The sequence below is a fragment of the Falco peregrinus genome, chromosome 4, assembly GCF_023634155.1.
Source record: "Falco peregrinus isolate bFalPer1 chromosome 4, bFalPer1.pri, whole genome shotgun sequence".
Classification (NCBI taxonomy): Eukaryota; Metazoa; Chordata; class Aves; order Falconiformes; family Falconidae; genus Falco; species Falco peregrinus.
The window spans coordinates 76638474-76655527 of NC_073724.1; the positions used below are offsets into that span (position 1 = coordinate 76638474).

General features: G+C 38.4%; 1 long non-coding RNA gene across 1 annotated transcript; it reads left to right on the forward strand.

Moving 5' to 3' along the window:
- The first annotated feature begins 328 nt into the window (after window positions 1–328).
- LOC129784285 (uncharacterized) lies at window positions 329–16750 on the forward strand. Its single transcript, XR_008746779.1, has 3 exons — window positions 329–397; window positions 1797–1878; window positions 16707–16750. It is a non-coding gene; the product is annotated as an uncharacterized LOC129784285 (long non-coding RNA).
- The last annotated feature ends 304 nt before the right edge of the window (window positions 16751–17054 follow it).

A 17054-nucleotide genomic window follows, 5' to 3' on the forward strand; every position in this document is an offset into this window, starting at 1 on the left:
CTTTTTATGCAAGAAGCTGTTTTTCTCAGATGGTCTAGAAGCCTGGAAGGGAAATTTCCACCCTCAATTTAGTTACTCTCAGAGATGATTATGGCTTTTGCTGTTGGCAAATCCAGCCATCTCAATTTCTAGAGCTACAAGGTCCATGAACAAGGACTTATTCTCAGTACTGCCGATGACTTTTGTGTTGACTATGGTTGTGTAGCTTTTGGCGTTTCCCCTCATTTCCTCTTCCGCCTTCAGAAATTTATTTTAAGCTAGGGAAGTTACTTTTCCTTGTTTCCTCTGTTGTCAGTACAGTAAAATAGTCACTGTCATGGGTGACATGGAGCACCTTCCCTTAGGCTCTTGCTTTCAGTCTCTACTGTCTCTTCAGGGGTCACAAGGGAATCCTGAGGTGAGTCTCCCAAGCAAAATTAGCATCATGAGCACCCCAGGGGCTTTGACTGGCCTATCTGAAAAACAAAGGTAATATTTAACCCTGCTTATAAGGAACTTGAAAGGCTGCAAATAAGGAGAACCAAACTGATGTAATAATCACCTCCTACCCAGAGTGGTAGCAGCTCTCTCCTCATATAGTCTCTGCCTTCGCACACAAATGAGCACACTCACTGCAGAACTAGCCCTCCATATAGCCATGTAATTTTTTTAATGCTGCTTGCATCACAACAACTGGTCTAGGATTGGAGTCACTGGTTAAGTGATTTGCAGAATGACAGAATAGTTGAAGTTGGCAGACACCTTTGGAGACCATCTGCTCCAACCCCATGCTCAAAGCAAGGTCACCTAAAACTGGTTGTCCAGGACCATGTCCAGATGGCTTTTGAATATCTCCAAGGATGGAGGCTCTCCAACCTTTCTGGGCAGCTTATTGCAGTTTTCAACCACCCTCACAGTAAAAAAAGTGTTATGCTCAGACAAAATTTCATATGTTTCCGTTTATACCCATGTGTTTCAATGAATTCATGCCCAAATTGGTGGTTTTACTTATAACGTAGGATTCATTTCACCTAGAGACTGATTCAACTGATGAAGAGGCAATGTCTATATAGCTGAATAAAAAAGGGCCAGGTACAGACTGAGTTGCATCTATACAGTGTGGAAACAGCTCCTGCTGTGCCTGGTGTGTCTGAATGTGAGTTGGAAAGGTCCCAAGCAGACCCAGGGAATGAGGTGAGGGGTAAGCTGTGTGGGTGGTCAAGGGTGCTTGGGCTTGCTCTCTAGTGCTCTGTTGGCTGCCACATAGCTGCACCCTGTAAGGAGCAGCAATAATTTCCCCCTAGAGATGCCTGAAAGATTAGTTACACCCATAGCACTTAATCTTCATCGTGCAGAGGATTTTGTGTCATTAATGTAGTGTTCCCTTGGCTCCAGAATATATAGTTTCTAATGAGGACATGGAGAGATTTAAAACACACACACTCCATATATTACGGGATAAATACTGAGAATTAGCTGGTCCAATCTACCATATGTCAGATAAATGTTTTAGACTCTTATAGAATATTTAAATAATTTTAACTTATTTAATAAGTTTTAACTTATTAAGCAAACAACTTAGTTTATGTATAACATGGATAAAAATACATACCATTCTTTCAGGTCAAAATTTGGTCAGAAACTCCTGTTGCATTCTGCATTATTTTCTTTTCATAGGTACTTTCAGGCAGAGGTCAGGTATTTGAATTGTTTCATAGATGGTGCAAGAGGGTCAACAACTTCTTTTTGTCGTCTGGGAGACATTTATTTCTTCTCTTAGATGTCACTAATTTATACACATCCTTCATGTATTACAGGTATGCTTTCACTTATGACCTCTCCACTGTCAGCCTTAGAAGTGGTATCATTGCTATCCTCCAGCCTAATGTTCCAGTATTGGTATGTATGTACTCAAAAAATAATTCCATCTTTTATAGTACTGCATTGTGACTGATCCAGGGACCTGTAGGTAATCTGTGTCAGGAACAGGAAACCAACCACATTTCCTTAATGTCAGTTCAGTGGTTTACTCACTAAGAATCACTGGAAAATAAATTTATGCCATCTGAAGTCTGAGGAAGTTTTCTAGTGACTTCAGGGGCTTTAAAGCCAGGAGTTACTTCATTTTTTGGCATTATGTCTATATAGTTGAGTTCAGACCAAGCGTTTTTTTTCCACTACAGAAACTGCCTCAAGGCACAGTGGTTGTTTGTCAGCTCTTCCTTTGCTTGTGTACGCTAGTCTGACTAACATATTAGTCTTCTTCATTTTTTTGGTATTATAACAGTAACTACAAAGCTTTGGGAACTTAATAGGAAAAGTTTAGGACGTTCTTTTACATGGAGATGGGAGAAGAAATGAGTTTTGCAAACCCTCATATAAAGAGTATATCAATACCATTATCTTTAATAGGGAACTAATCTATCAGTCTTCAACACTGGAAAAAAATTTCTTTTACCTTCATTTTTGCTTTCCTACAGATATCACTAGTGATAACATAGTTTAGAAATAAAGCAATGGAACGTTATTTACTTCCACAACGGTTCTAGCTTGTTGTTTTTGTTTTCTCTTAAAAATTTCTCCCCAGTTCTGCTTTCCCAAAGGAAGGATAGAGGGTGGAAACCCACTTATCTAGCTCCAGCACATGTGTCTTCATCCTAGGTGCCTGGTGATTCCCCCAGTGTCTCTCTGTATGCATAGATAAATAAATAAATAAATAGATGGATACATAAATAAATATTTAAAAACTAGGAAATAAGTTCCCTTCCTAGCTCTACAAGAAAGGATGAGTGCTTTTGAAGGCACCCCCTCCCAGACGGTAGAGGATCCCCCTTTCCCTCTCCAGAGGGAGATCCGCTCCAACTAAAATAATTTTTTTAAATCATCAATGTCGATAACTAAGTGCTTAGTTTTGGTGAATTGAAGCTCTTTTTGGACAACTTCAGAAGCACCTTCTTCTCTCTATTGCTGATTTACTTACTTGAGAAAGTGTCATAGTTTAACCCTAACCAGTGACTAAGTACCACACAGACAGTTGCTCACTCCCCACAACCCCCCCCGGTGGGACAAGCAAATTGGAAAAAGGTAAAAGTCATGATTTCAGATAAAAAGTTTAATAATTGAAATAAAGTAGAAAATAATAATAGTAATAACAACAAAAATAATTGTGATGAAGAGGAATAAAACCCAAGAAAAAAAAATAAGCGATGCACAACACAGTTGCTCACCACCTGCTGACTGATGCCCAGCCAGTCCCTGAGCAGTGATCAACAACCCTCAGCCAGCTCCCCCAGTTTATACACTGAGCATGCTGTTCTATGGTATGGAATATCCCTTTGGCTAGTTTTGGCCAGCTGTCCTGGCTCTGCTCCCTCCCAGCTTTTTGTGCACCTGCTCACTGGCAGAGCCATGGGGAACTGGAAAGTCCTTGACTGAGAGTAAGCGCTACTTAGCAACAACTAAAGCATCAGTGTGTTATCAACATTATTCTTGTACTAAATGCAAAACACAGCACTGTACCAGCTATTAAGAAGAAAACATATCCCAGTTGAAACCAGGACAGGGAGACTAATCCAACAGGTATACTTAACCATTAGACACAACCTAATCCACAAATATCAAATAAAACAAAGGCAGAATTCTTTTCATATGAGTTAGCTCCTTTATTTTTGTATCTGTATGTGGTATGACAAATTATATTTATCACATACTTTTGACCATCTGTACTAAAATCTCCTTGGCATTTCCAACATATCTTATAATTGTTTCAAAATTTCATTCTTTTCAGGCTATAAGACCAGATCAGGCACCAAGCAGTTGGGTAATGCTGGAGGGTATAAGATCAAATCTTTCTCATGTGCATCAGAGATAAAACTCTGAGAACAGCATACAATAGTCAGAAAGAATGGAAGAAAATGCTTGATGCTATCATTTTTAATAATAGCCAGACAGCAAGATTTTGCAATGATACATTACCTGAGGTTAACCATCCCTGGACAGTGTTAAAATATTTCTTCGTTCTGTACTGTGTGTGCTACCTGTGTACAGAATACTTGCATTATCTATGATACTGGAAATGTGTTTGGGGAGCATTAAGTTTTTTAGTGGGCATTAAATAAATGTATTGTATTATGTTTAAGCCATAACTCAAGAAAAGGAAAGGTTACTCAGGTGCTTAGGAGTGTCAGTAGGGATGAGAACTTTTCTCATCAGTGCAAGAGAAGTACGGTAGCTGAAGGAATCTAGTCTCAGGAGTTAGGGTACAATTCTGGGAGCTTTACAACAACAGCAAGGAGCTGGACATGCTACAGGTGTTTCAAATCATATATTGTGTGATAACACCACTTTTCAGCACTTTCACAGCCATTTAATAATGGCTCAAAATAAAGGAGTGTTCTGCGCTCATGATTAAACTCAGCTTCATGAAAGAGACTAAAAGGTCTAACCAGTACTTATTCTGTGTGACAAAGGGAAAAGGAGAGGCCTCATAAACAGTAATGAAGGACTTATTACCTATCTGATTTCACAGCCGTTACTTCCCCTGACAATAGAACCAGGGGCTGCTCTGTAAGGAAAAGCCACCCTCATTCCAATAACATATAAATGGCTTTGTAAGTTCCACTGCATTCTCACAGTGCACTCTTCTCGCACATGCAATGAAGATAGTCTTTATAAATCTTTCAGCCCCTCAGTAATCATTCTGATAAACCCTAACCCTGCAATGTGGCCCTTAGAATATCAGAAATCAATGACAGGGACACCAAGGGTTTGTGACCCAGCAGTTTAAAATTCATATATAGTCTTTGAAACTGAAGAATGATGCACCGCACAAGGTATTAGTGCAATTAAAGGAAGAAGGTTCTTACTGATGGAAGACATGTTTAGCTAACTTAGTTAAGGCTAAGCTAACTTAACTGCAAAGTTCTTATAAATTCCCACTGGCACCTGCAAGGAGAGTTTTATGGCACAGAAGGAGCCATTTTAGGCGGGAGCGCTCTATTATTTTAGCACTAAGCTAATGTTTACATTACTGAAACAAGTGCATGTACCGGTTATTTACCGTCGAGCTGGTTTAAGTAGTTTCTAGAAAACACAAGCTGATCTCTTGCAGCCTTGCCATTGTTCTGTTTCCTGCAAGGAGTGTTTATCCTAAAGAGTATGCTGGTGAGGCCTCCAAGCTTTATGGTGCAGGTGGTTATATTCTTTTAAGTTTTCTGCCCCTAAAGGTAGCTAGAAATTAGAAATCTTCTTAATGTATGTAAAACTTATAAGTTGAAGGTCAAAAAGACCGATTTACTATTCTTGAAAATAAAGACCTCATGATATATGGGCCAATTTGTGCTTTTCATATCTATTAATTCCAGGTCATTACAGATGCAGACAGAAATAAAGATACATTTTTAAACCTTTTTTTTTTTATATTCAGCATGCCTAAACATTTGTTTTTAGAATGAAAGCTGAAATGTTGAGATATGATTCCAAGCCCTATGTATCATCTGATAGAGAATAAGCCTTCTCCTGTTACAAGGCTCTGACCCACTTGTGCTACATATATAGTAAGAAAAAAAACCCTCTTCATCATTGTGTTCTGCTTGAGAGGTATTATTGACTTCCCTTGAAATACTTTGTCCGTTGGCACTTTATCTGTGGCTCCTTGGTAAGCTTGCAATGGGGTAATTGCAAATTCATGCTATTAAAACCCTTATGCCTCATGGAAACACAACGTTACATCATGTATCCTGTTTGTGTCACTGCACGAAAGAAGTCTGCTCAGAATCTACCTTCAGCTTGCAAGCTTTACATTTTATCATTTGTATTATGTTGGATGAGTATTTATTTGACTTTAATGACAAGTTCCACATCTGCTTCTGCTATGGACATTTGGCCTGCATGCTGGTACAAGACAAATATATTCTTATAAGATTACTATTTTATTCTTAGGTTGTTTATGAACTATTAAAAAAACCCCTTGTTTAAATAAAATAGTTTATATTTAGTGTCTTAGAATTACTTTTTTTTTTTTTTAATTGTTCTTTCTGCTCATAGCACTCAAGCTGGCAAAATTACCTAGATTTACATTTTGGGATTTTTGTATTAAGAAGTGCCCTTTGTTTCCTGGGGAAGGACCATTTGTGTTCAAAAAGGCTTGCTTTTACTGTAGCAGGTCTCCCCCTTCCATGGGACTCAGTAAGATTATCAAGAGTTTAAACAGGACATACATGAGCAACCAAGCAGCCTAGATCCACTGATTTCCAGCATTTGGATCCTGTAGGCAAACCCTAGACTGACTGTGGACAAGCACATGGGCTATCTAGACTTGCTTACTGACATATTCAGTCCTAATGCCATATGCTATATGAATAGCATATGAGATGCCCTTACTTGCAAGACCTCACGTGCTTTGGGTTGTGTTGTCAATGACTGAAGCTATTTTGAAGCTGACCTTTGTACGCCTATCAAGCAAAACATGTGCTAGATATAAATTTTCCCAAAACTCAGTCTTTGAATGCAAGATACAGCTTGAAATTGCATCTTTTTCTTTTTTTTTTTTTTTTTTCCCCTAAGGTTTGTAGCAGAAACAGAAAAGAACTGAGGGGGGAAAATATTACACAGTATGTCACAAGGACTTTTATATTTGGCACAAAAGTAACTGGGGATAATGAGGAATATCTGCTGGGAAATAAATATTAGCAGATTGCTCAGGAAACCTTTGAATTGCATCAAGAAAAATGTTTCTGATTCCAGAGGTAAAGAAAGCAAAGGAGACATTCTTTTATATTCATTGACAATTGTGAAGAATGGATGAGAATTTGAGGCTGGAAGGTCCATTTAAGAATGGCCTTTAGAAGAAAGATTCGTGATCATTCAGGACAAGAAGGAGGAATAGCAGCTGAGTGATAGAAGGTAGCTTTCAGTAAATTTAGAGACTGGGTAAACAAGATCTCGTGTAAAGGAAAATGCTCTTAAAAGGTTAGCATCATAGAAATAATACACACAATAACATAGTATCCATCCACAGGTATATACTATCCCACTGTGAAGAAAACAGAAAATGCAGTAAGAGATTGATTAAAGCATGAACTGTGCATGAACCTTAGAGACAAGAAAGAATCAAGCTGGAAGCAGAAACTAGGTCAGGCTACTGAGGACGAGTGATAAATATAACATGAACATGTAGGAACAAAATTTTTAAAAAACAAAGCTCGAAACAAGATGCATCTGCCAAGAGATATCAATCAATTTAGAAATGCAATTGTAACAGAAGGAAGGGAAAGGATAGGGTGAATTGGTTGTCTGTTCAGTGGAGAGGAAAAACTATTGCTGAATGATGCTCAGAAGGACAAATTTTGTAAGAATGTTTCTGCCTCAGTCCTTAAAAGAATGATCAATTGCAATTGAGGGGTATGGTAATTCATAGCGGTGATAAAAGTAAAGTCTTCAAAACTGAATAGTAAAGGAACCATTTAGACATTAGAGTTTTTCAAGTCAGCAAGGGATTAGGAGTTTCCTAATTAATACATGAAATAATTTTATGATGAATTATTAGATAGTACTGTTGTACTTGAAAGCATGTGATAGACAGGAAATGACTTGAAAGGTCCATGAAGGGAATGTCAGTGTCTGTCTTTGAATAAGGAGAAAGGAAGATTGGGGTATGATTCAGCCACTAGCTTAATTTCTGCTCTCAGAAAATGTTTGAACAACTGACTAAACAAACTATTTATTAGCATTGGAAGACAACAAGCATGTGAGTAGCAGCCAATACAAAATTATCAAATCTGTGTGATTTCTCCTACAGCAGGACAACAGGATTTGAGAACATAAATGCCAATTGTCTTGACTTCAGTGGGGCTTTCTGTATTGTCCTTTATAAGAAATTGGGAAAATATGATCTATGTTTGGGAGTTTGGCTGGAAAATCTTCTTTCAACACAAACCATGCTATGCTATGGTTCTATAAAGCACTGACACAGTGTGGATACAGAAGGGTTGGGTAGGTTTCACAAGCCGTGAAATAATGATCAACAGTTTGCAACAAGGAGGAAAGCATGTGTCTAATATGGCTCCCCAGAGACATTTCTCAGCCTGAGTTCAGTTTTTTCCTTAATGATCTGAAGAATATGCCCATTCAGTTTTCAGGTGACATGGAGCTGGGTGGCATGAAAAGAACAGAGAATTCAAATTGACCTTGAAGAATTGACTAAGTAGCTTGAAAATAGTAAGATGAAATTGAACAGGAACAAGTGTAATGTATTATTCTTGGGCAGGAGTAATCAGATAGGCATATATGGGAAAGGAATGTCTAGTTAAATAGCAGTACTTCAGAAAAGGAGATGGAGGTTGCATTGGATCACAAGGTGAGCAGAAGACACAAATGGAAGAAAGCAAAAGTAATTTTTGTATATTTAGGGAATATAGTATGTAAGAAATAAAATACTACTTTTCCTCTGCTTGTTATCATGGTTACAGAACAGTATCCAAGTTTGGGGCACTGCATTTAAATAAAAGCAACTGACAAGTTTGGAGAAAAGGATTAAAAGGATTAAAAGAGTGATCACAAATATACAAAATATGACTTGCAGTGAGAGGTTGAAGAATTTATTTAAGCATTAAGAGAGGAGGGCTATGAAGACAGTAGTCAGATATGTGAAAGAGTGTTGCAAAGAAGATTTGAAGTTGTTGCAAAGAAGTAATTTGTCCCTTATTTTCAGAGTGAATAGGAAAAGGAATAACAAAATTATAGAAGATTCCAATTAGTAACTGAGAAAACGTGCTTATTTATAAGGATAGGAAAGAATTGGTGGAATACTGGTGAGGTTGTATCCCTAAAATGGAGGCATCGCAGAGTAGTTTAGACCAATGTGTGTCAAGAAAACTGAGATATACTTGATTTAAGTGTAGGGCCAGGCATGGCCTAATGACTACCTGTAATCCTTTCTAGCTCTGTGATTTTGAAACATAGAAGTCAGTTCACACACGTTTGATGCTTATGTTATGAGATCCCAGCTCTCAGTCTGTCTTTAGGGGCTGTAATGTGAAAATATTTGAAATGAAAAGGGGAGATGATTAAGCCCCAAACATTGGAGAGTTAACAAAACAAAGCAAGAAGACATGCACTATTTTGTCTGGAATAAATCCAGTGTAAATGAGATATGAGTTCTTTTGGCGCATATGTGTGTTAAAATGAGAGTACGAAAATATATGAGTATCTGTGATATGTAGGTATTTACTTCCTTGTTTAAGAAAAGAATTGTCCGTTTGGTTATAACCATAAGAATTGTTATAACTAGAAAACCAAAAACTTGTATTAGACAAGTCTTTAAAAAAAACCAACCAAACAAGTTTATATGTGCTTCCTGAAATAAAGTGTGCCTTATATTTGCAGTATGACATTGTATTCAATTGATAAAATTTAAATAAAGGTTTAAGTTGAAGACTGCATTAAATGCATTATTTAATGCTCTCTTGAAAAATATTGTAACCTACAGCAATTCAGTTTTTCTAAAGGCAAATACTGTCCTGCAAAACTAATTTACAGATCATTTTCAGTTCAGATGATTTAGCAGTGTTCGGTAAATTAAATAAGGGAGACTTCAATGAGAAGAAAAATATCCCAGCTTCACAATATAATATATAGCTATAATAGCAGAAGTCTCATGAAAGAAAAAAAGAAACAAAACCCCAACTTAAGAGAGAATGCAGCTCTAGATAAGTAAAGTTCCTTCACCACTAACTTTTAATATGAAACTGAACTGATAAGATTAAGCAAGGAAAAAAAAAAAAGCAAAGAAATAGATAGCCCAGGTTTTAATCTCAACTGTCATTATTTGTGAAGAATGCTTAACATGCTCGGTTGCTAACACAAGTTCTTCATAAGGCTGATTAGAAAGCTGGGGCTTATGCCTGCATGTATGTCTGAATTTGGAATATAATGAGCTCTTCAGGTTGTACTTGGCTTGGGATAGAAATACAGGCCCTATGAAATTGATGCACCCTCATGACTGAAGTAATTTTTATATTATTTTGAAGTCAGTACATGTTCCATCACTTCCGAACCATTCATTTGGGGAAGAGGTTTGAGTATTAGAGAAGGCAGCTTAATTTTTCATTCACTAGCTATAGCCCAGTGATGCCTGAAATGCAGGCAAACAAATTGCACAGAATCTAATTAAAAGCAAAGACGCTGTAGAAATTCAACTGGTTAGAGGTGTTTGTATTTTGGTAAAACCTGGCTTTTTATGTGAACTTCTTTTGCATTCTTTAGAACAATCAATGGAATTTTGGTTAAGTTGTATTAAAATAATAATTCCTTAGTTTGGCTTTTGAGGTTCCTGATGTATTTAAAGCCTCATGCTGAGGGATTAAAGAATGAGTCAACACCAAGAGTAGCAAGTAATGCAGACTTTGGACCTCTAGTCCTGATTCTTTGCTGGCACCTTCTTTAAAATATTATATTCCAGTTGACTGAAATGGAGTTCTTCTTTATGGGTACTGGAGTTAAAAAAGATAAAACAGTGGTAGACACAAACATGAACAGAGAACGGGAAAACAGGGAAATGGAGATTTCACCTGTCTCGTGCAGGGCTGCCTCCATCCTGACAAGCGTAATTTCTCCAGACAGTGACTCTTGAGACTGCAGACCAAGTGGGACACGGTTGGGGCGACCCAGCACTTCAGTAACCCGACCACATCCACGCTGTAAAATGCTCATCCCTGGGACCCGTCAGATGCCCTTGCAGATTTCATTATTACCTTTGTGTGGTGTTTCTGGTTCAAAGTGGCTGTGATAATCTTAGGAGAGTATTGCAGCCTGCCAGATTGCAGTGATTAAAAGGAACGACAATTGTCTAGAAGAGGAATAAGGCGGATGTATCTCTTCTTCCCACCTGTGCTGGCCCTCAGAGAGGCTCTTGATGGTTGATGTGATGTCTCTACCAAGTCCCTCTCAAACCCATTCTGCTTTGCTAAAATGGGTGACTCCCAAGACCTCCTCCAATGCCAGCTGAAGCAGGCAGCTATGCCCAGAGGGGTGTGCAGGACCAAGCACCCATATCCTTTCGCAGGGACATAGAAAGGAAAGCAGGAACAGATCTAATGCTCTGCAGCAGTATCTGTGTATTTTGGAATTTTCCATGAAGAGATGTGGCAAGGAAGTCAACCTTTTCTTTAGACCTGAAGAATAACTTGGAAAATAGCCTTCATGGGAAAGGTTTTGCTTAGTTTAGGGCCCAAAGCTACAGGATGCTTTGCATTCAGTGGACTAAAAAGGCTTTTGTTCATGTTGTTTGTCTCACTCGGTCCTTATCTCTGGACATGACAGGACTGTCCCATTTGATGGTGAGTCACCCTTGGTAAGGATATTGTTCAGGTTCTTTTGTGGTTGTCAGTTTAGGTGCCAATGCCAATCTCCATGTTTTCTCCAGGAGAGTTATGGGATCCTATTTTCTGTCCACAGCTTGTCTGTGCTTTGTGTGGGAAACCTTTTCAGGACCTTGGCTCTCACTGGGATAAAGCCTGTGACCATGGTGACATGTGTCCTGTCTCCCAGCTCATTGCATAAAAAAAAGGCCATAGTGTCACAATTGAAGTCCATGGAGGGGAACTGGGCCACCTTGCACTCCCCCTTCACTGTTGTGCCGGTGTAGAGGATGCTACAAGGTGGATAGGAGAAAGGCATCCATAGAAGTTCCCACTTTAGAGGTGACACTTGGATCCAAGCTACTTGTGGGGAGACCACAGCTCCTGACAGTGTGCATTTTCTCAAAGTTTTGGGGCAGCTGTCTGAGTCTGTGGGGGGAGCTCTGGTTTACCTCGCATCACCTGCCAGACCCAGGTGTAGTGGTTAAAGTTAACAGTCCTCTGCATCCCATGGGTTTCCCTGTCCCATGCTAATTCTGTGGGTTAGTTGGATGTACACAGTACAAGAAAGCATCCCCAGGTACAGTTATGGAAAGAGTTTCTAAGCCTACACTGGGTGACCAAGAGAATCCATGGTAGTATCCTGGGGCACTCACCAGGATACCCTAAAAATGGGGGCACTTCAGGCAGGGCAGTCTAGGCAGGAGGGTTTTCAAGAGAGGCTTTTGACTTAGAAATCCACCGCAGTGACAGGAAATGTCATCCAAGTTATACTTCAAGCTCTTGGAAATGTTTTTATTTAAATACACATTATCCCTCATAGCTTTTCAATCTTCAGGCTTAATTTATCTTGAAGTTTAGTTTCCTCCATATGTTTACCATCAGCTAAAGAACCAGAGCTGATGAGCTGCTGGGAAATGTTTTGTCATGCTGTATATGAGTTCTTTGCTTTGCAGTTAAATGTTTTTACATTTGACTTGCACCCCTTCTGAGAAGAGATGAGTAGTCGCTGTTAGTACTGTTATTTCATACTTACATAATAGCTATTTGTTTCCTTGATGAGTGATTTTTTCCATTAAGGATTTCCAAGACTCACATTGCAGTAGTCTGGGATTGCAACTGCAATTTGATGCAACTTGGCTTGCACATAATTAGTACAGAATGGTGCACAATGTCACCATCTTCCCTAAGATGGAAGCTCTGGCTTAGATGGTGCAGAGCACTTCCCTTTGGTCTAAACAAAATTGACTCAATTTAGCAAGTCAGTCTCACTAAAGAGCATCTTGGGACTTAGTAACGTGCATGTGGTATGATAAAATGTTTGGTAAGTTCAAGGGTAAATAGAGATTTTATAACAGAAAGCCATGAGATAATTTTGGAAATGGATTTCTTGATCTACATTTTTAAAAAGTTATTATGCAATTCTATAGTTGAATGGTCTATAGATATACTTCATAATTATATTCATTTGACTTTCAGATTACATTTTGGGTTCTACTGTGTAAAGCTTTATCAATGAAATCTAGCAAAGCAAAAGCAGAAAAAAAAATCAAATTTGGTTGCATTAAGAGTAATTCAGGATAGGTTTAGCACTTTAGCAATTGAAAAGTCAATTCTTTTTGTCTGTTGTAAAGTCAGCAGACAACATGTCTGTCAATTTTTATCAAAATACTTCAGAAAGGCATGGGAGTAAAAGGAGAAAAGCAGAACACTTACCTTTGTGATTCAGGATTATCATGATTTATGATGTACACAGTAGTTTTAGGGTCTATTTTCTGGCATTATTTTTGTATTTTAGAACCAAAGATGCTTTGTGCTCCTTTAGAAATGTTATTGTATTAAAGGCATGGCTGTTTTGGAAAATAGCAACTGAGACTGCCTTCCAGAAGCCTTCACTTCCCCCTCCATCCTAGAGGAAAACAAGTTTATTTGATTTTTTCTAACCACAATGTTGTATCTATGATAGAATTTTAGTCTTTATGCTATGTGGGGCATGTCTGCAGTCTTAAATCTCTTATAGCTATGTCTGTGTTGCTGCTAGGAAGGCAGGCCAGGGACCACGTTAAAGCATGTGAGATTGCATTGCCCATGTATTTATATCTGTGCCTCCATCTGTAAGAAATGTGGGAAGTTTTAGAGATCATGTCAAACTATTTTAATTTTAAAATATTTTATGAGATATTTTAAATAATGTAAAGACACATTCAATACCATAGAATTTCCTTACCCTCAAAAATTCCTGAACTATACCATTCCTATTGTTTTTATTTTTGTAAAGATTTGGTTGTATTTGGTGTATTAAATGTGCTTTATAAATATCTTAAATCCTGAAGCACAGAACTCATTATTAGACAATTTTGCTTATTAGCTAGTGTTTTCTGCAGAATCCACGTGAAAAGTGTAGCTCTATTTTGTTGAGATCTTTCTTGCAGAAATGCTATTAGCTGTTATTTCAGATGTTACTATTATTAATTTAATTCTGTTATTTGATTTTTTTTAAGAGTGAAACATTTCTATGGAAAGCCACCAATCTATTTTCACAACTGAAAGCAATGACCAAAGAAGGCACAACAAGCCACAGGATTACTCTTAGCTGCTTTGAAAGTAAAATAACCTGCTGAAAGTCAGTATTTCATGGAACAGCTTGTAAGACTAGAAATTTTTTTTAGAAGAAGATGAAAAATCGGTGGTGATTAGCATGGTGCTTTTCTTGAATGGTAGTGTAAAGGCATTCTCAGAATTCTCTTTAGGACTGTACTACTTTTATAAATCTGGTTGTAACTCGTAGGATTTATGAAAATAGGTATGCAAATGTTTATTCAGTACTTCAGGAGCCCCTGCAGCTTGCGTAAGATCCAGCAGGGATTGTCCTTCTGCTCAGCTGCAGCTGAGGTAGGCTCTCATGCTCACTGAAAGGGGTCCCCTCTACATGTTGACCAGCAGACCTGAATGACTACAGTGGGCAAAGAAAATACGGCATCTTATAAAGAGACATTACATCTGGTTCTGCTTTCAGTGCAACCAAGGCACTTTGAGGCAGAGAGGTTCTGTGCTTTCACCAGGCAACAGCACCGGTGCAACCCCTCACTTTCAGCTGTGGCTTGTGGTCATGATATGTAGCAGTTCTGTGATCATCATCATCCTCTTACATCGTTGATCAATGCTGGAGCTTTCTACTGTTATGGTTCTTCAGTTTGTGACAGTGCCGGTAGCTTCCTTAAGCTGACCAGCCATTTGCTGTCATAACAGCATCAATTGCCATCTTTTATGCTCTCAGACTTTCTCATGTTTCAAGTACCACTTATAAATTAACTGTTGATATTAGTTATAGGATTTTATATCTTCATCTTTGCTTTTATAATAATTCCTTGCTGTCCCTTCAGGCATTTCTCTGCTATGTCCACAAAAAGACTCAGAACTTTTAAGTCCCCTTTGTAGGTTTGTATTTGATTCTTACCTAAATTTACTGCTTCTTCTCTAAGCATGTCTTCTGACAAACTGTTCTGCCTTTTCTGATGTTAAACTGATGTGTTCAAAATTGTCTTCTCCTTTTAATATGTTTTATCTGAATATATTGCTTATAAATAGTGACAGATTAATGATGGCTTGTTTATTCCCCAGAACTGGTGCAGGCAGAAGCAGTAGCCCTTTTGCAGTGAACTCTGTCCTGATCCAGAGTGCTCTGCCTCAGAGGATCAGGGAGGCTTGTCTAGTCTGTTGCAGAAGTTGATAAAAGTGACATACATCAAATAGGAGCACAACTCATTTCACAGCACTACAGGTCAGTGGCATCTCCCTGTTTTTCATGACACCTCATGTGCTTTGGATCCCAGTGGCCGATGTGTCATGTGAAATGTTCCATTGCCTATTTCTGAACACTTTCTTGCTTAGCAAGACTGAATCACCAGTGATCAAACAAGATCTGACCTGGCCTTCTGCTCTGTATCTAAAATAAACAAGATTTTTCAGTCTCCATTCTGTACACCTTTGTCATTCACTGCAGCATCAATGGACACCTGCTCCACAATAAAAAGTTTGCCAGCTGTCCTGCTCAGTCTCCTAGTGCTGTGACCAAGCTCCCACATGCATTAAACTCCATCATTTCCCCCTAGATGAGAGTTCCCATCAGCAGTTTCTCAGTGGATGTGAAAAGCCCCAACAGCACTGCTGGGACACCTGAGAAATCAATTGCATGCTGTGCGTCCATTGCAGTATCCATCAATTGGATGCTGGATGTCATGTCTACTGTGAAATGCCAAAGAGCACAGTGTACCTCTGAAGCAAGTTTTGGGGGAAACCCAGGGTTTAGGGGAAAGTACGCACAGTGCCACAAAGTTTGACCGCTGCCCAAATTCGTATGAGTTTAACATAAGGGTCTCTGCAGAAGCTAACAGCTGACACCCGGTAACAACAAAGTCAGCTACATAAATATTAATATATAAATAAATTAATTTAACCAGTCAACAGCACAGAATAATTCAACAGGGAGAGCAGATTACCCTTGGAACCTGGTAAACTGAAGAAACTCTGGAGAATCTTCTTTACCTAAATGCTGCTGTATCATACCCTCATATCCTTGGAGCCCACATAGAATCCATATTTCTTAGTTTCAGATCTTGTTACTAATGGATGATAGATTGGAAAAAGAAAAGCCACGCGAAAAACTTGTAATAGCAAAAAGTTTGGAAATCTAAATGAGAAATTGTGTACTTATTATCATTATTTTTTTCAGCTGCAGTGTTGGGCCAAACATAATACTGTGAAAGTTTTTGTTTGCTTCCTGGACTAATAAAAAGAGGAACTTCTATAAACCTAGAGCATCTGTCAGAACTCATCAGACAGACATGCTTCTTCTTTTTCAGTAGGGCCAGAGGAGCTTTTGCATAGATGCTTCCTAATATTTTCCCTGAAGATATACTATTTTTGAAAGCAATTCCAGTTTTAAAAACTTACATTTTTGACACAAGAGGTCTTGTGGGATTTGATGGTTGCAATTATTTAATGATGGTTACCAAAGGATGTTTGTAATAAGTACATTTTTCATGTGAATGGTGCTATATAATCAATGATATAACACGCAAATTTGCAGCTATTAGGATATCTATCTTCCAGACTAAAACTGTAACTAAATCCTTATGTTTTACATCAAATCAGATTTGGGATAACTTGACATGCTTAGTGAAAGAGCTTTTGAGAATCTCAACTGTTTTGCCTCTGCCTTGTCCAGTGTACACCAGACTACGCATTAATTTGTGGAACGTGACTGTCAAACATTTTTGTTGGGTTGATCATGCATGAAAGACAGAAATCTTTTGCATCAGCAGGAATGGTCTCTTCAAGACATTCATGTTATACTGCTTCCTTTTTCAGGCATGGATTTAGCCTCTCCTCCCCAGGTAAGCCCCTTGAACAGCAAAAGATAAATACATGCCTTACAATTTTCTGGCTTGATGTGGTTTTTAAGTACACCTTTATTCTCTATTGAGCAATAAGCACCAAAGCCGTGTTACAGGCAGTAATTTCTCTTCCCCATCTTTAATGAAGATTTTTACAGCTGGTCTTCTCTGTGTTTCTGATACAGCTTGACAAGTTCAGTATATTAAATCATTAAGCTTCTCTTTACAGTATTTAGCAAGGCAGCATAGAAAGGAGATGGCAATCATTTTCGCAGAAGCTCAAAATTGTCTGGTGAGCTCTGTTACCCTTCGGATAATCTGT